Genomic DNA, 18,608 nt, shown 5'->3' with positions numbered 1-18,608 from the left:
TACACAGCCTTGTAACTTTTCAGAGCATTTACTTAATGCCGGTCTCAAGATGACAATGATTTGTAGAGTTCTTTCCATTTTACAATTGCTGTTGGCATCAGGTTTGTTAAATCCTCGTGTAAAACAGAGTCTGGTTGCATGGAACTGAGGAAGTGAGTCGTGGATGTCTTCTTTTATGCATATTTATTTTATGTGGTCTCCCAGCATGGCCCTCTCTGTTAACCTCTCATCTATACCCACTTCATTCCTAAGTACCTGTGCCTACATTAGCTGTGACTCCTTCGTGAAATAGCCTTCAAGATGTTTTAAGCTTTCCTGAGCTCTCTTATTGCTTTTTCCCTGCAGTCTGAATTACTGGTTCATCCTGGTAAATAATGTATTGCAACTTCAGATTTCTCTTCCTGTTTGGATGAGGACGATGGCCAGAACTAGGTCAGAGCTAGATAAAGAGGAATGCAAGCTTTTGTCTCCAGGATCCCTGATAAATTCCTCAGAATTAAGATAATCCTGAAATCTCTATTGCAAATGAGACTTGCTTGGCAAATGCGGGGCTCCCGAGGTAATGGAGTGCTTGTGCGCAGTTTGAGGGGTTTATTATTTTGCATTGATGAGGACATTGTCAACAGGGGTGTGGTTTACGAACAAGAATGGTGCCCTCCCCTCTCTGTTGAATAAATTCAAGCAGGTTTGATACAATGGGTCATATAGTTCAGTACCCGTGTGGCTCCAATAGCCCCATATAAAATTATCTCTAATACCATGAATTGGTGCTTTGTTTGTTGTTGCTATTACAGTTTTTGTTTTTATATCTTCAACTAATTTATGTTGTGAATCAATAGAGAACACATTTCAATTGATGGAATGCACATTTCTGTGGTTTAAAATTTAAATGATACCACAGGGAATGCAGCGAAGACTTCCTTTCTGGTTTGAATCTTAGGCATGCAGTCCCTTCCTGGAAGTTGCCCAGTTTTACTGTGCACTCTGGCCTTCCACATCTGCGGGTATTTACTCTGTCTCTGCCTTGTCTTTCAATCCTAGCCGTCCGTGTACTCAGCCCCTTTACTACCTGAAAAGAGAACTTTCTTGATTAAGGTGATGGCATTATTTTGGGGATGGGGTCCCTGGAAGAAATGTGGTTCTGATTTGAAATGCTAATACTTGGCCTTCTCAATGAAATGCAGTTTCCTTAATCTCAGTTTTTTCTTCTTAGAAAGAGAGCCAGTGGGAGAAAAACAGTTACCTGTTTAGTTACCATCACCATTTCAGAGTGTCTGCCTGCCAGCTACACTTTCAAAAGTGTGTTTTAAACACAGCAATCAAGCTGTGTTTCCAGATTTGCTGTACAAGATGACCAGACCGTGGGCATGTGGTCAAGTTCATATTTCTTCATTAGTTCATTCTGTTATGTTGTCAGAATTCAGGGATGCAAGCAGGTAATTGTAAAATGCATCCCTTTTTCTTGGCCTCCTGGAAACAGCAGCTAATGCAGAAAGGTACAGCTGCTCTTTCTGTTTTGTGGGGGGGGGGGGGCACTGTGTAGGGACTGGCATGTCCCAAACCTGCTCCTCTGCTTTCCTTTCTCTTTCTCACAAATTCTAAATTATTTTCTTTCCAAAATGGACTCCAAGGTACATGTTCTGTAAGATATTATAGATCTGAAACAAATTCTCTGACTTAGTTAATTCTCTAATTAATTTTTTTAAAAGTTGAAGAAAGGCAAAAAATTTTTTTTGTAGATATCTGCAGGACTTCTCAGAGCCTTTAATGTGCAAAAGTAAAGTACAGGAAAGTGAAAATAATATGCAGTGTTTTGTAAAATCATCTGATCACAGAACATTTTTGGATGCAGAATACACTCTGAGAAACACTCCTAAAAATCGTATCAGTTTTTAATTTTTTTCCCCAGCTAGGATGTCATAGACTATAAATACAGAAAAGCGATGCATTATTTAAAGTATAAAAACATTTCATCATTTCCCAATGCCAGGGCTGACTCGGTGGACTTCCGGTGTTAGCCCAGTTGTTTGGAATCTCTGTACTTCTCTTGGCCTTTCTCTGCTTCTTCCAAGATGAAGGACAAGCGTCCCTTCCTCCCATGACATTCTCATTGGGAAGTAGGGGACGAGGAGGTTTTTCCTCATAGCTCTTGCATTCAGTTGGAGGAAAATCATTCTGGGAAGCCGCCTCTGTGGACGTTCTCTTTCACTGCATCGGCCAGTCTCTATGCCAATCACTCCTACTGTCCTGGGATCTCAGTGATTGGCTCTAACAGCCATGAGTCATCCCAGGGGACAGGCCCATTGTCACCTGATCGGAAACAGGATTTGTGGATCTCTTTGGTGGAATTACCCAGTAGAGTCTGCCCCAAAAGGAATTCGCATGGGCCCTGTCTGTCCCTCATGGTGTTGCTTCCTGCCAGCTCCTCCCAGGGCTCCCTTTCATCCCACACACATGGAGCCACATCTAAAGCCTCAGGAAGCGCCCGAACTCTGGCCCATGGAATTTCGTAGATGCTTTCTCTGCCGACTTCTCACAGATCACATCTCCTCATTCTACCTCTTCTACCCGACTAGGCCCTCCCTTTGTATTTTGCCTTACGTTCTTTGGAACGAGCCCAGATGCAGTCTTTATTCATTTCCCCTCGGCATCAGGTTCTGACGGTGCATTCACGCCAGCACCCAGCTCAGCCCCAGAGATACTGTCCGTGAGCCTCCTGGTCCCTGCTCTTCCCAAGAGAAGAGCCTCATTCTGTTCCTCCTGACCCCTCATCTGCCCTTCTCAGATGGAACTCACGTTCCCAGTGAGCAAACTACAGAGCAGAAAACCCATTTATCCCTCCATCCCACGTTTTGGCTGAACCTTCCTCTGGGTTTGCATTTCAGATTGCCACTGGGTTCTGCTGGGGAGTCGATCCACCAGTGCTCACCATGGGATCTGTGCGTTAAGAGCTCCTGACTCCAGGGGCTGCACTTCCCACCTTGTCCCCGCATCACTGGTGAATGACGCCAACAGGTTGGGCAGCGCTTGTGGTGCAGGTACCATAATCCAGCCACCAACATTTACTTTTCTGGCATCTGGAATGACGAATGGAGAGAAAAATAAGGGAGAGAGAAATTATGTGACTTTAGTAGCCCTTTGTCTCCCTCAGTGACCTACAAACTGGAAAGACGGTGTGGTCACAGGGTAAGGGAACAAATGCCCACGGTTGTTAGCATTCACATAAAATATCTGGTTACAGAGGGATCTTTTGTGCTATGAGCATCTGACGTTGGCTTGGAGACTGTTCAACATGTTTGATAAGAATCCTACGAACCAGGCAAAGGCTTGGCTCCTGCGTGGGTCTGTATCTGTTCACGGACCAAAATCTTTATCAGCAATATGGCAGATGGATACCATGGGGGTCATCATGGCATGAGGGGTGGTGAGGGGTGGTGAGGAGCTGTAGGGATATTGACTTAGGTTCATATCTCAGATCTGAACCTGCCCTACTTTTTTTTTTAAAGCTTCAGTTTCCCTGTGTGTAAGATCGGGATTCTTTCTCTCCGGATTGTTGATCAGATGAGATAACTTACGTGAAACAGTTCAGAAAAAATGTATGCCTCTTAATGAGCAATCTTCGCTGTTGTCAATATAGTAGTCTTCCCAATGATTCTCTCATTCCTGTCCTACTAGCAATGCCAGGCAGAGAATACAGATATCCAGAGTATATCCAATCCCAGTCAAAACAAACAAGCAAACAAACAAAACCCTCAAAGGACAGGTACCATAGAAGAAAAGTGCCTCTCACTTAGATAAGCAAATAATAAGGAATGATTCAGGTTAGCCCACACAGAAAAGGCATACAAACCAGGCCTCCCGAGGAGCTTAGCATCAGAAAGCTGTCAGAACTCAGTCACTTCTCTCTCCTTCCTCATCTTGATTTCTGCTGGTGGGCCCACTCTGGAATTTTCTTTGGAGAAAAGGATCTCTCCCTTTTTTAAGCTTATGGCACCTTTCAGCCCCTAAGATATATGCTGCAGGTTCCTGCAAGTTTAGGGGCTGTTAATGTCTCCTGATTATACATTCCTGGAAAAGCCTTCTGATTGGCCCAGTCTAGCTCAGCGGTTCATTCTGGTCTGATCAGAGGTGTCTGGAGAAGCAGGACAAATAAACCGCATTGCCCGGGGCCAACTACTGAGGAGACCTGAACATCAGGGAGAAAGTCATCGCCAGCTGCGTAAATATCCCCAAGGAGGTGTGCTGCACCCTCCAAACCTGGCGATCAGTGGCAGGCAGAGGATCCTGGGGAATCGGTGTGTTACGCCCAGGTTCCAGCTCAGCATTTTGCAAAGGGCAAGACACCTACCCTCTGTGTGGTCCTCGCAGATTTCAGGTGGTGACCATCTAGTCAGTAAGAAAGGGGGGAACTACTCAGAAAGTGATTCCTTTCTCACTTCTCTCTCAGTCCTTTTTATGTCAATGAGAAACTCTCAGCTGCAACTACACTGTCTTTGACAAGTCTCTCGCTGGTCCTAAGCCCTGTTTTTAACAGAAAGGGAGTGTGTGCCTCAGGCTTGGAGCCTGCAGCAGCCAAAACATCTATCTAGACTTTAAAAACATTGTTTGCAAAATACAGTGGTTAAGAATGAGGGGCCTGGAGCTAGGCCCTGCTGCGATGAAAATCTAGGCTGTAATTTACTACTTGTGCAGGTTACTGTACCTCGAATGCCTCCTCTGGATAATGGAGATAATTGCCTATTTCATAAGTCTTCTATCTGTGTATGTGTGTGCCCCTGCAAACACAGATTAAAGTCACACATGCAGATGAGGATCTTAGAACATTGTCTCGTGTGGAAGAGGTTCTTAATAATTGTTAGATATCAATAGGTTTATTTTCTTCCCATTAACTCTTATTTATGACTGCTGATATTGGTTTTCCAATTACAGTGGCAACACAAAGTTTCCTTGGCAAACACATCTATTTAGGTTAAAAATGAGCTGCTTGAAAGACAGATATTAACGACATAATGTTACACAATGCCTGCAGTTATGACAAAAATTGTGACGTTGGAATGCAAATGACCGAAGTTTTAGAAACATTGAAATTGCAGTGCCAACCTTGTGAAAGATGGTGTCGAGCAGATCTGCATTATCAATATTTAATTTGCCAGTTAGAAGCAAGTTTCTCATTTCTGCTAGATACAAGAGTGATGTGGATTGCAGAATGCAAATTGCTAATGATCATCTTGGCTTAAACCCATTGCCTTCATTCAGGCGTCAGATAATGAAACTTCCCGGCTGCCTTGGAAGTGAGCTATCAGCATCAGAGACACCTTTCCCCTTACCTCCCTGCCCCCACCCCCTCCTAAAGTCCGACCCATCCTTGGGAGCTGCTGAAGCAACAGGGAAGGGAACATAACCCGCACCCCCCCAGGGCTTGATGAAACCTCACAGCATTCATGATTTTTAGACGACAAAGCGCCTGCTTCCATTCCGTTACTTATTCAAGAAATATTTTTTGACCGCGAACCGTATGCCAAACACAGTGCTAGGTAGTGGAGATAAACCAAAATCTACACACACCTGTGTTCCTCTGCCTTACAGCCTAGCAGAGAAGGTAAGCATTTGTCAAATAACCATGGCAAAATTGAACATGTGAAACTGACAAATGCCTGAAATGAGGATGTCATATAAAAGCACATGGATAGAAGAAGCTTACCTGATTGACGTCTACTTATCAAGCTTCCCAAATTAACACTTCCTGTCCAGTCCCTTTATAAAACATACTGATCCATGCCCATGACATCCCGTGAAGTAGTTGTTTTGTACAATCTTACCTTTCTCTCTGCTCATCGAGGTGTCTGCTTGCCAAGAGTCAGTTGTATTAGTTCCCAGACCTGCTTCTGCCAGCTGCACTTGTTATTGTAATTACATTATTTAGTGGAATATTGTGTAAACTGATGAAAAATGAGTGCAGTAAGAAAAAGAGCTGTTTCTATGAAAACTAAGTTAATGCTTTGGAAACATTCTGTGAGAGCAAGCCTCAACAATTACTTTGATTAGCTGTGAGAGGACTGTAAAATGTTAGTGGAAAAAGAACCCTCAGAAATCTGGACAGATTCTGCAGTCAGAATCTTTCCAGCGTGTCTTGAAATGTTTACCTCACTTTAAACAAAACCAGAACTGGGAGTATATTTCAGACTTTTCCTGTAAAGCAAACTTTTCCTGTAAAGGACCAGATAATGGCTACTTGAGGCTTCATGGGCCATATGGTCTCTATTGCAACCATTTAACATTGAATTATAGCATTAAGGCAGGTACAAACACAATGAATAAGTGGGGCTGTCTTCCAATAAAACTTTATTTATAAGAATAAGTGGTGGGCCAGACTTGGCTCCTGGTCCATATTTGGCCGACCCTTCCTGGAGACTATGAAATGTGGATGAGGATTTCTCTGGGACTGATAATGAGGAATTTCAGTCAACAGAAATCACTCAAAGAAGACACCTCAGATTCACATCAAAGATCAACAGAGTGAAGCACACTAATATATTTTACATTAAACAAAATATTGAAGAGACCTATGTATCATTTTAAAAGTGATTTCTTGTTTTAATAGGCTTTCAACAAACTACCTATTCCCATCCCAAATGAGATGATTCTGAAGTATGGATAACTGACCCAGGGCTTGAAACATAAAGTAAAGTAGACTTATTTTTATGTGCCAACCCTAATGGCTCAAATCCCCCAATCCCCTCAGTCTAGAATGGAAGAATAAATTTATCCTTTTTCCCAGGATCCCTCAACAAATAATTTCGGTAACTCCCCAGTGAGGGTAACCTTTTCCACATGTACATCCTGGCGCCCGTCCTCTGCACACTGTTGTTCAGCTGCTTCAGAATACTCTCTTTTCCAAACAAATGTCTAGTAACTTGCGCGTCTGGATTATTTTGTCTTCAGAACGAGTTCTCTGGAAGCATGAACGTTGTCCTCCATATTAACATCCCAAGTACTCAGCTAAAGTCAGACTTCAGTGATGAGCAAAGATTTGCTGAATGCTCAGGGGGTAACAGAAGTCTAGTATGCATAGAGACTTGGAGAGGGGGACCCTCAGGGTACTTAGATCCTCACCATCAGTGAGTGGCCCTACCCAGTTTCTTAGAAGTTCCCCACATATGTCCATGTGTGTGCACACACATGAAAAAAACCTAATCAGTACTTTCTCTAATCTTACGTAAGTAATGGTCTCGTTTTAGTGATTTTCTCCCAGCAAAGGGAGTTTATCCCAAAGCAGACTCTCTGCTTGTAAAAATTGCAGAAACTCAGAGCACTACAAGAATCTCTAGCAGTAGCTCACCTACTAAATGAAAAAGTTATAAATGCTTAAGTTTTTAAAAGAAGCACTGTCTTCACAAGACCTTGCATCCCACACTCTTCCTTACAGATCTCCCATGCTCCCCAGTATGTGCAAGGTCTTTAATTGATAAGCATGAAGGGGAATGGATCAAGAAGTCAGCCAACTAGTGACAGATTTCGATTTCCCCAGCCATGCTGTGACACATGGGTAAATAAGGAAATTTGCAGGTGACCACCCCCCTGTGTCTTTGGTGAAAAATCCTATAATTCACATGCATGTTGAATATCTGCCCTCATTTGAGTCCCCCCACCCCCAGGCATTTCGGCATGTTCTTTGGGGAAGACTCCAAAGTTATCACATTTAGGACACTTGGTCTAATATTCATTCTCTTTAATTTTAGCCCATTATTCCTAGTTATCGTCCCCTTTCCAGGGCAAATCTGCCCCATTTCTTGCTTCATCATTAAATCAGTATCAAACAGCTTCAAGCAAACTTGCTAATAATGCTGACATTTCAATTTGTCATAGCCGCTCCTCATTCCTATGACTGATGCCTCAGCGAGGGCTTGCCTTGCTCCTCTGCTCTTCTGAGATCTAAATATCATTCCAGGAAAAATAAGATACCCTTGGTAGGGGGGGGGAATGGACCAAGAAGCAGATAAATAAGTCTTCTGTAGTTTCTTCTACTTGGGGGCAGAAGAAGGTAAGTTTGACTGAGACAGCAATATCTCTCCCAACTTTGTTCAGCCTGCGAGGGAACCAGCATGTTGGCTGTGCACGCATGCAGGTAAATAGTGCGTGCAATGGGCATGTGTTTGTCTGTTGTCAGAGTCAGCAAACATTCCTACCTCTAGGTTGCCAGTGCTCCATTGTCCTTCTGGGGTTAATTTTCTTTGCTCATCTGTTCAGTTTTGGAGACGCAAGGAATCAAGCCAAGGTCTACAGATATGGCCAATGCAGGCCAATTGGATTCTCTCTCCTATGACTTTGTATGTTCTCTTAGTCCATTTGGGGTGCTCTAACAAAACACCACAGACTGGGAGGCTTATAAACAATGGAACTTCCTTCTCATGGTCCTGGAGGCTGGATGTCCAAGATCAGGGTGCCAGTGCGGTCAGGCGAGGGCCCTCTTCTGGGTCACAGACTCCTGGCTGTGTCCTCACATGGTGGGATGGGTGAGGGGCTCTGTGTAGTCTCTCTCGTAAGGGCACTAACCCCATTCATGGGGGCTCCACCCTTATGACCTAATCACCACCAAAGGCCCCACTTGTTAATATCATCACAGTGAGTATTAGGGTTTCACTATATAAATGGAGGTAGCAGATGTTAAGTGGAGTGAAACACAGTAGACAAACAGGTACAGTAGAAAGCTGGAGATGATTCATTTCAGCGGTGATGTCGGTGAGGTCCTGGTGAGACTGGGGGAGGCAGTAATTCCTCGGGCAGGACCTCTGATCCACACTGACTCCTCTTTTTATCATGTAAGCCTGGCTACCCACCCCTCCCTTGGGTTATTTCATAGCCTTTGAGTGATCTCTTTTTCTGCTGATGTTAGTCAGAGCCCATTCCTTTTGCCTGTGATCAAAGAACCCTTACCGATACGCTGGGGAAATACACTAAACTTGGGAGAACTGCAGAGCCAAGCGTTTGGTTAACGGCTTGCTAAAAGCCAACTCTAGTATCATTTCCCAGAATACTCCCCTGGTCGCCTTTGTGGGTTGGCACCACCATTTTAGTACTGGCAGAGCAAAGCAAAGAAACTATAGGTTTATGCCACACACAGAGCTAGCTGTTTTACCAACATCTGCTCATTTCCTCGAGTCCTTATGAGCCTGGAAGGCATGGGGAATGAGACTTATGTTTCAGGGTAATCGTAGCCCTTTCCTTCTCTGCACAAGTCAGAAGGTCTGCTTTCAGTCAGTCAGATCCTTACAAACAAAGGAGGGTCAAAATGAGATGATCACATATCAGTTAGTTAATGCTTCTCAAAGGAATCTGCAAAGGCCACCTGTAGTCTTTATAGAAGGTACCATCTCCTCAAACCTAGTCAGTAAAACATTTTGATGTCCTAGACTCACTCTAGAGACACTGAATTATCATGGTTTTATGGCTTAAGATGTGTCTCCCAAACTTCACACACTGAAGTCCTAACTCTCAGTATCTCAGAGTTACAGTATTTGGAAATAGGGGCTTTAAAGATGTAAATAAAATAAAATGAGATCTTAAGAGAGGCCATAATCCAGCATGACTGGTGTTTCTATAAGACGAGGAGATCAGGGAACAAACCCACAAAGGGAAGACCATATGAAGACAGGGGAAGATGGCTATCTTCAAATGAAGAGAAGATACCTCAGAAGAACCCATCCCTGCTGATACCCTCATCTCAGACTTAAAGCTTCCAGAATTCTGAGAAAATAAATTTCTGTTAGGTAAGAAACGCAGAGAGAATCTATACCAGTCATGGCAAAGGTGAAGTTCATGTGTCCACACTTAGCCATCCCCATCTTTTGAGACTGGCTCATCAACTGATCAAGGGCTCCTTTCCATTTGACCCAGAGAGTGACCTTATAAACTTAAACAGAGCTTTTCTAGGTAGCCACAATGAGCAGATCAGAGCTTTTTCTTGTGTTAAAATCTATTTGTATTAGTTTTCTATTGCTGTCCTAAATAAATTGCCATAAAAGTAATTTACACAACACAGATGTATTATTTTGCACTTCTTTAGGTTGGAATTCCAGCATAAGTCTCATTGGGCCAAAGTCAGGGTGCTGTTTAGACTATGTTCTGGAGGCTCTAGGGGGGAATTTATTTCTTTGTTCATTCTGATTATTGGTAGAATTCAATTCTCTATAGTTGTATAACTGAGGTCTCCATTTCCTTCATGTCCATGAGCCAAAGGACATTTCCAGCTTCTGGAGCCTGCCATGTTACTTAGCTCATAGCTCTTATCTCCATCTTCAAAGCCAACTATGGCAGAGTAAGTCCTTCTCATGGATTGAATCTCTCCTGCCTCTTCTTCTATTGTATCTCTCTGACTGATCCCTGTTATGCTTTTAAGGATTCATGTGATTATACTGGGTCCATCCAGATAATCCAGGATTATCTCCCTATCTTAAGGCCCATAATCTTAATGCCATCTGCAAAATCCCATTTGCCATGTAACATAACATCCTTAAGTCTAACACCAGTAAGCAAAGATCATGTAGTCCAAAATCCCGTTACAGTATTTTTATATACCATCCCTACTCTACTTTACTCTGTGATCTGGGATTAGCCACTTCCATTTCCATGCAGAATTTCCAAAGTGAGAGGCCAGAGCAACCAGAACCACCATTGAAGGCCACCCAAGATAGCCCGTGGCACACCCATGCCTACCTCTTGAGCTTCTTCTTCCACATTTCCTATTGGCATTTGGTTCTTTCCTACTTAAGTCCAGGAGTGACAAATGAAGTACTACAGGAATGTCTGTTTTTAAGAGCACTGGCCCTTTGATATTTTTTATTATTTACTTATTCCATTGATTTCTTTTTTTTTTTTTAAGGTTTTGTTTTTTTATTTATTTGACAGACAGAGATCACAAGTAGGCAGAGAGGCAGGTAGAGAGAGAGGAGGAAGCAGGCTCCCTGCTGAGCAGAGAGCCTGATGTGGGGCTCGATCCCAAGACCCCGGGACCACGACCCAAGCTGAAGACAGAGATCCCCACCCACTGAGCCACCCAGGCGCCCCTCTTCTGTTGATTTCTACTCACAAATTATATAAAGTAGGTAAAGAAAATGCAAATAATTAAACAATAATCACTTATGGGTGTTACCTAAGTGTTGAATGAAACACATGAATAAATGAGTAAATCAAGGATTCTAAAGACTCCTGGGATGCCTATCACAGGTCCTTTCTGAGCACTGACATTTCTTCTCATCACTCACCTCCATGTGCCAAAGATAGCTTCCTGAAAACGCTGACAAACCTCATTATAGGAGCTGTTTTCATGCACAAGGCAACCCCAAAACTTGGAAGAGGCACTCCACTCAGGAGGGACAGGGATTTGATGGGTTAGTACCCCAGCTTCCTCACCCCTAGGGTAGCGTAACTCTGAGATGTATTATTGATCACTGCCTAGAATTCCACAACTATGGGATTAAGTGCTGGTTTCCCATAGCGGTCACTTGCCTGTTAAGATGCCTTTCCTTACTGTCTTTCTTTATTCCACATCTCCCTCACTTATTCCTCTACTGGTGCTTCCTTAGATCATCTCCCAAACACAGTATTTGTACTTGAATTTTACCCCATTTTGGTGGATCCATACTGCAGGATTACCACCACCATACTGAGCGACACCATAGCTTAATGATTCCATCCAGCAAGTCATTCTGAGTAGTAGATTTCGCATCAGTCTGGCCCTTACATGATCATTCGTTCGCCCCACCCCCATCTTTTTCTTCTCTTTTATAATACATCACTCCTGTTCTGGAGGGCAGTCATGGATTATTGAATAGATTTGAAAGGAGCTGCAGCTTGATCTTTCCCTCCTATTGCATTTCCCAAAAGTCGGGAAACTTGTGTTGATCTGACAGGGTAATTGGGGCATTTGATGTTGACAGGACAATGTCTTGCTCACATGTAAAGAGGCCAGTGCGTTTGCTGCTACGATGTGGACATTTATATTTGCTCCAGTGTCATTTCTAATTTGCTTTTAGAGCAAATTAGAGGTTGGTTTTAAGAGTACAGAAACCTCTAGGTTGCTTTTAAGAGTATAGAAACCTGGGGCACCTGGGTGCCTCAGTGGGTTAAGCCTCTGCCTTCAGCTCAGGTCATGATCTCAGGGTCCTGGGATCGAGCCCCGCATCGGGCTCTCTGCTCAGCAGGGAGCCTGCTTCCTCCTCTCTCTCTCTCTCTCTGCCTGCCTCTCTGCCTACTTGTGATCTCTCTGTCAAATAAATAAATAAAATCTTAAAAAAAAAAAAAAGAGAATATAGAAACCTTCCTGGGTAGAAAGCACAGGGTCGTGATTTCTGAAAGCTGGTCTCCCCGCAATACAGCACATGTGTGCACAGATATGCACACTCACAGAGTAATCTGCTGATAACAACTTAAGAATTTAAATATTTTTGGCAATTTTTATAGAGTTATTTTCAGTGGTTGTATACACTTGATCTTGATTGCATATATGGTTTGACGTATTTAAGCCAAAGGCGTATTTTTATAGATGTCTGAATTAAACATAGGATGCTTTTCAAGATAGCAGAGTTAATGTTTAAGTGGTTTTGATTAACCTGGTTTTGCTTATTTGCACCTAAATATTCCAAAGCAGAGCCATCTCCCTTTGCATAAAGTGATTTGGGAGCACAGCCCTAGGAAACATAATTTTCTAAATAGCCAAGAGCTTCATGCCCAGAATATTTCCCCAAAGATGCCTCAAACTAAAGATTTGAGGTTTAGCCATTTCCGCACACCACCGCCCCCCACCTCAGGTAGTGCAGATTGGGAAATCGGTACCTAACTATATAGACATCCAGTGATTAAGGTCGACAGAAACCAGAGCCAGGAAGATGATGTTTGGTGGGGGAAGGGGAGGGCCGGTATCGTGAACCAGTGAGCAGGACTCGGCTCGGAATTTGGAAACCCTTAGTGTGCACAGTTTGCCCAGAGTGGCATGCTGTCGATTTTTTCCTCGGGCAACATTTTCCATTAAGGAAAATGAATTCCTGATAAACAGGATGGCCCTTCATCAGCACATCTTTTCGCCAAGAGTGATAAATGCGAATCTCATCTGGTTTAATATATCATCGGTTCTTTACAAGCAAAGCTAAAGCTTCCATCTTGAGAAGTGTTCATTCTTTGGAGTCATAGATTATGTTATTATAAAACCTTGTATTGAGCATCTACTATATACCAGGAAAATAGGTATCTTCTCTTTAAGGCAAAATAAGTATAGCTATCTTGTCTTAAACGAAAACATCTTGCCTTTAAGAGCTATGCAGTCTGCTAGGTGTGAAATGTAGACAGACGTAGGTAATGATGCAAGGTAGAAGAAAATGCCATTTGGTAGATAGGAAATGAGATACCATGAGGGCTTAGTCCCTCCTAGCTACAGGTACTGTGAAAGGTCTCTTAAAAAGGAGATTTTTCTCCCTCAACTTTGTAATCTTGTCTGAGCTCTCCAGATCACAATACCCAAAAGGCTAATGTATTTTTCAATTTAAAAACTACTTAAGCATCTTAACCTCAATATACCTAAATCCATACACATCATCTCTCCCCTTCACGCACACCCATTAGTCTGGTCTTCCTTGCTTGTTCCGTCTCTTTGTAACAGCTCCCAGTTCATTTGCTGGGGCCAGAAACCAGGGTGTTACCTGTGACTCCTGCACCTTCTTCACCTCCAGATTTGAGATCTGTCATATCTCTCAAATCTGTCAATTCCTCTTCATATCCATTCTCGCACATACAGTTGAGGCCACCGTGATCTCTGCTTGTGATTACCCTGAGAACTTTCCAAAATTTTACTTGTTTTCCAGTTCTTGTTTCCTTTCACGGTGGACACATATCCTGGGTTGCCTGAAACAGTCACAGTTCAACTGTTGTCTTTGTGTAATTATGAATAACACTTACATTCTTTCCAATAAAGTCTGGTTTGGACAATAAATTGTAATTACTCAATATTCCATTCACTCTTCTGGGCCAGGATGACCTTTCAAGGCATAGTTAATGCCCCTCATAATTTTTATTTTGTCACCATGCTTATTACCTTCATTACACTTACCCACAATCTGTGATTACCTAGTTTATTTACTTCGTATTTCTTTATGGTCTCCCTCTTCTACCTTCCCACTTCCTTTATATTAAAATCCACTAGAGCTGGGACAATTTTCATCTTGTTCGTTGCTCTGTTCTCTAATGCCTATAACCATAGAAGAACTAAATAAATGTCTGAAAATACTAGATGAATATTACTTTTTTTTTTTAAGCACACTGAAAGGAAACAGCATAGGCACCAATGGCACAATTTGACCCAACTGATAACCTACATCCCAGAGAGCTGCTCTAGATCTAGATATCAGAACGGATCAGGGGAGCCTTTACTTTTAGCCATAGAACAATTTTTTTTTTTTCCATAAAAAACTTTACAACTGGCAAAATGTATGAAACACAATTTTCATACATTGGGCACTAGCAAGCATAGAGTTATGATCCTTGAGAGAATGAGAGGTGTGTGAAATGAAAGTGACGCTTCACCCAGCTCTGTGCCTGGGGCAAAAGCCTCACCCGTAGCTGTAAGAAAGTAGAGCCCAAGTGGACAGCAGAAGTTTCGTTGAACTGAAGAGGCAGAGTATAAGAGTTGGGGAAGGTAAGGGGGCTGGAATTTGTGGAGCAGGGCACTGGAGAGGGCTTTTTGTTTTTGTTTTTGTTTTAAAGATTTTATTTATTTATTTGACAGACAGAGATCACAAGTAGGCAGAGAAGCAGGCAGAGAGAGAGGAAAAAGCAGGCTTCCCGCTGAGCAGAGAACCCGATATGGGGCTCGATCCCAGGACTCTGGGATCATGACCTGAACCAAAGGCAGAGGCTTTAACCCACTGAGCCACCCAGGCACCCTGGAGAGGGCTTTGTAGGAGGCACAAGTCTCCATGCCCTGGTACATGCAGGGCCAGGCTGCGTGAGTCTTAGTAGAAAGGAAAGACCATGATGTGAGGTCCAGAGGGAGATATTGAATGTTGTGGGCATTCAGTCAAGACTAGAAAGATCACACAATGTCTTAGAGCAGGGATCAGAAAACTACACCTCACAAGTCAAATCTGGCCTGTGGACTGTTTTTGTATAGCTCATGATCTAAGAATATTTTTTTAAAGTTTTTAAAGGGTTAAAAAAAAGTAAAACTATGTGACTGAGATCATATGTCACTTTCAAAGCCTGTAAGTTTTATTATCTGGCCTTTTTCAGAAGATGTGAGCCATTCCCTACACCACAGTAAAGCCCATGCTTTAGGACTATGGATAAGTCCAAAGTAGACTTGCTATAACCAAGCACAGAAGTTAGCCTGATAGGGTTAATAGCATGTATCAGTTATTTAAGTGCTTCTAGAATAAAAGTCAACTGTCATTTAAGGGAAGAAAACGTAATTCAGAACCACTAAAATCAATCAATTAAATCCCCATCATAAAACAAACAAAAAATGTTAGACATGTATAAAAGAAAAAAAAAATGTGAACAGTCATCCAGGGCAGGGATTGGTTAACTACAGCCTGTGGAACAGCCACCTTCTTTTGTAAATCAAGTTTCATTGGAATACAACTATTCTTTCGATTTACATATGGCAAGGGCTACTTTTCTGTGGCAATGGCAGAGTAGTTTAGGAAAGACCAAATAGCCCACAAAAACTAAAATATTTATTTTCTGGCCCTTTAAGAAAATGTTTGTTGGTCACTAATTAGAAGAAAAAAATATAAGTCACTTGAAAGAGACTACCAAGTGAATCAAATGTTAGAATTTATGGACAAGTTGTTTTAAAAATAACTATTATTACTGTTGAAGAATTTAAAGAAAAAGGTAGACACAATAAACTCATAATGGGAAATCTCAGTAATGAAAGGAAAACTTTAAACAATAACTAAATTGAGATTCTAGAAGTGAGACACATATTACCTCAAGTGTAAACAGAAGTTTGTGAAATGCTAAGTAAAGAAACAGGTAAACTTGACAATAGGATAAAAAAGTGGAACTAAGAAACAGAGAGAAGAAAAAAGTATATATTGAAAAAGAATTAAACAAAGCGTCCAAGATGTGTAGGAAATATTGAACATTTACATATGTATAATTGGTGTTTGAAATGAAGAGGAGACACAGAAATGAGACAGAAAAATACCTGAAGAAGTAACATCCAAAAAATTGCCATATTTGGTGAAAACATCAACCCAGAATCCTGAGAGTATATGAAAAAATGAATGGTCTAACTACAAACAAATCTCATGCCTAGGGACATTATAAAGAAACCACTCAAAACCAAGAACACACAGGGGGCATCTGCTTTTGGAAAGAAGATCTCTATTTGTCTATTGTACAACATCTCCTCTCTGGATCTGGGTCTAGGTGACTAAGACTCACAAAGTCATGCCCCAGGGAAACATTGTACAAACTTCTGCAACTGGAAATGAGGAGAGTAAGGAGGGGCAGAAAGACTCACTGACAGCAGCATCAAGGGGAAGTCAACATGTTAAAGAAAAAGAGAAAAAAAAGGCAAAGGGACTCACGAACATGTAGAGGGAGCTTATGGCAAGTTGTGGTAGTCAGGATGTAGTCACTACATTATTGGAAGCAGATCAATAACAGGGCTGCAACTCTGGGCTTGATCTCACCACAGATAGAGTTGTTCTGCTGGGTAAGTAGTGACACTGCATTTATAGGGACTAGTGGTTGGGATTGGCTATATAGTGGGAATGGTTTCTAGCATAATCTCTCTCCGAGGACGTACCAAGAGTAAATGTGCTTCACTGCTTGGTGATAACCAAAATCTTTAAATGCTGACAATTACTAATTTTAGTTCACACTTTCTTATAGAGCACTGCCAGGTTGCCAATGAGAACGCTGTTAAGGGTTATGTGTGGAAAACCTTTGGCAGTTATGTTGCTTTGGGACAATTCTTTAGTATGCATAATGATTGCAAAAAATAGAATAATTGCCAATATTTAGAAATCTGAATGTTTCATACAAATATCCTAATTTGTGACTTCTCTTTAAAAGACCAAAAATTTAGGAGCACCTGGGTGGCTCAGTCGGTTAGGCATCTGCCTTTGGCTCAGGTCATATCCCATGGTTCTGGAAGCAAGCCTCCCATTGGGGTTTATGCTTAGCGGGGAGCCTGCTTCTCCCTTTCCCTCTGCCTGCAGGTCTGCCTACTTGTGCTAGCAAATAAATAAATAAATTCTTGGGGTGCCTCGGTGGCTCAGTGGGTTAAGCCTCTGCCTTCAGCTCAGGTCATGATCTCAGGGTCCTGGGTTTGAGCCCTGCATCGGGCTCTCTGCTCAGCAGGGAGCCTACTTCCCCCTCTCTCTCCTCTGCCTGCCTCTCTGCCTACTTGTGATCTCTGTCTGTCAAATAAATAAATAAAATCTTAAAAATAAATAAATAAATAAATAAATAAATTCTCATTAAAAAAAAGACCAAAAATTTCTTTTAAAAACAAAAATCTAAGAAATTTGGAGCTTATATTCCTACATGGAAACAATAGAAAGTAACTGTTGGGGCATCTCGGTAGCTCAGACAGTGGACCATGTGACTCTTGATCTCGGGGTATGAGTTTAAGCCTCATGCTGGGTGTAGTAAAAAATAAAATCTTTAAAAAATAAAATAAAATCTTAAAAAATGAATAACTTTCTTATCTAGATGATGCTCATACTATAGTTTGCCAGTTGCTATTTATTTTCACATTGTGCTGTTTTCTTCTTTTTTCTTGATCGATAGCTAAGGGAAAAGAAAAACAAATTGCTTTTACTCAACTCTTTGTTTAAAATGGAAAAATAAAAGACCAGGAAGAGTCAGGGCCATGCAAGAATAAATAATATGTAGTATACCAAATTTCTTTGTGGAAATGTAGAATATTTTCATATGTTTCATATGCAAAACCTATGTCACATACTCCTCCAGCCCCACTGAAATGCATCAGCTATGTGACCCCCTGCAAATATTTGAATTTCTTCAAATGCTCGCAGTAGAAGTAACAACCCAGAGAAGAAATAAACAGTTCTAAACGCCACTTTCTCATTGCCAACCAGGATAATCACTTGTAACAGTTTATACAGAGGATGGGTTCACCGCTTTGAATTCCCATTCCCGTGTCCTAGTCGGCGTGCCCAATAGCTCTTGTGAGCCCTAGGGATGATGACATAGTTTCCTGCACAGCTTTGGTAGTGTCACGTCTCTTGAGACCAGAGAACAGGCTGCTGGTTGTTGCCTTAAACGCTTACATTCTAGCAATTTTCAAACACTGCATTTCTAGAGCAGTTTGGGAGTGTGCACTGCTAGTAGGCATGGGTGGGAGGGGTGAGCCACTCATCCCTCTGATTTCATGGAACAGGGCCATTCAGTGGATAAGACCCCAGAGGTTTTCCTTGCACAGACTTCTCTTGATGCACCTATAATTTTCTGCCCAGAAATCTCTCCAATGCCCGTGGAGTTTTAGCTCTGGGGAAATTATCCCTCCGAGCTAGCTGCATTGTGGCAGCGCACATAGCACGTTAGTGAGGCTCGTCCTCATTCACGCCGCCCAGAAGGGGAAG

The 18,608-nt window shown here is 42.1% G+C and overlaps 1 protein-coding gene across 3 annotated transcripts in view; it reads left to right on the top strand.

Annotated features, from left to right (window-relative positions):
• Window positions 1-18,608, top strand: part of RBFOX1 (RNA binding fox-1 homolog 1) — a 1,460,772-nt gene that overhangs the window by 881,722 nt on the left and 560,442 nt on the right. The window lies entirely within an intron of this gene.

Source organism: Mustela erminea, chromosome 20 (assembly GCF_009829155.1).
Source record: "Mustela erminea isolate mMusErm1 chromosome 20, mMusErm1.Pri, whole genome shotgun sequence".
Taxonomy (NCBI): Eukaryota; Metazoa; Chordata; class Mammalia; order Carnivora; family Mustelidae; genus Mustela; species Mustela erminea.
Note: the sequence above shows the minus strand (reverse complement) of the source record. Positions and strands in the feature narration are given on the sequence as shown.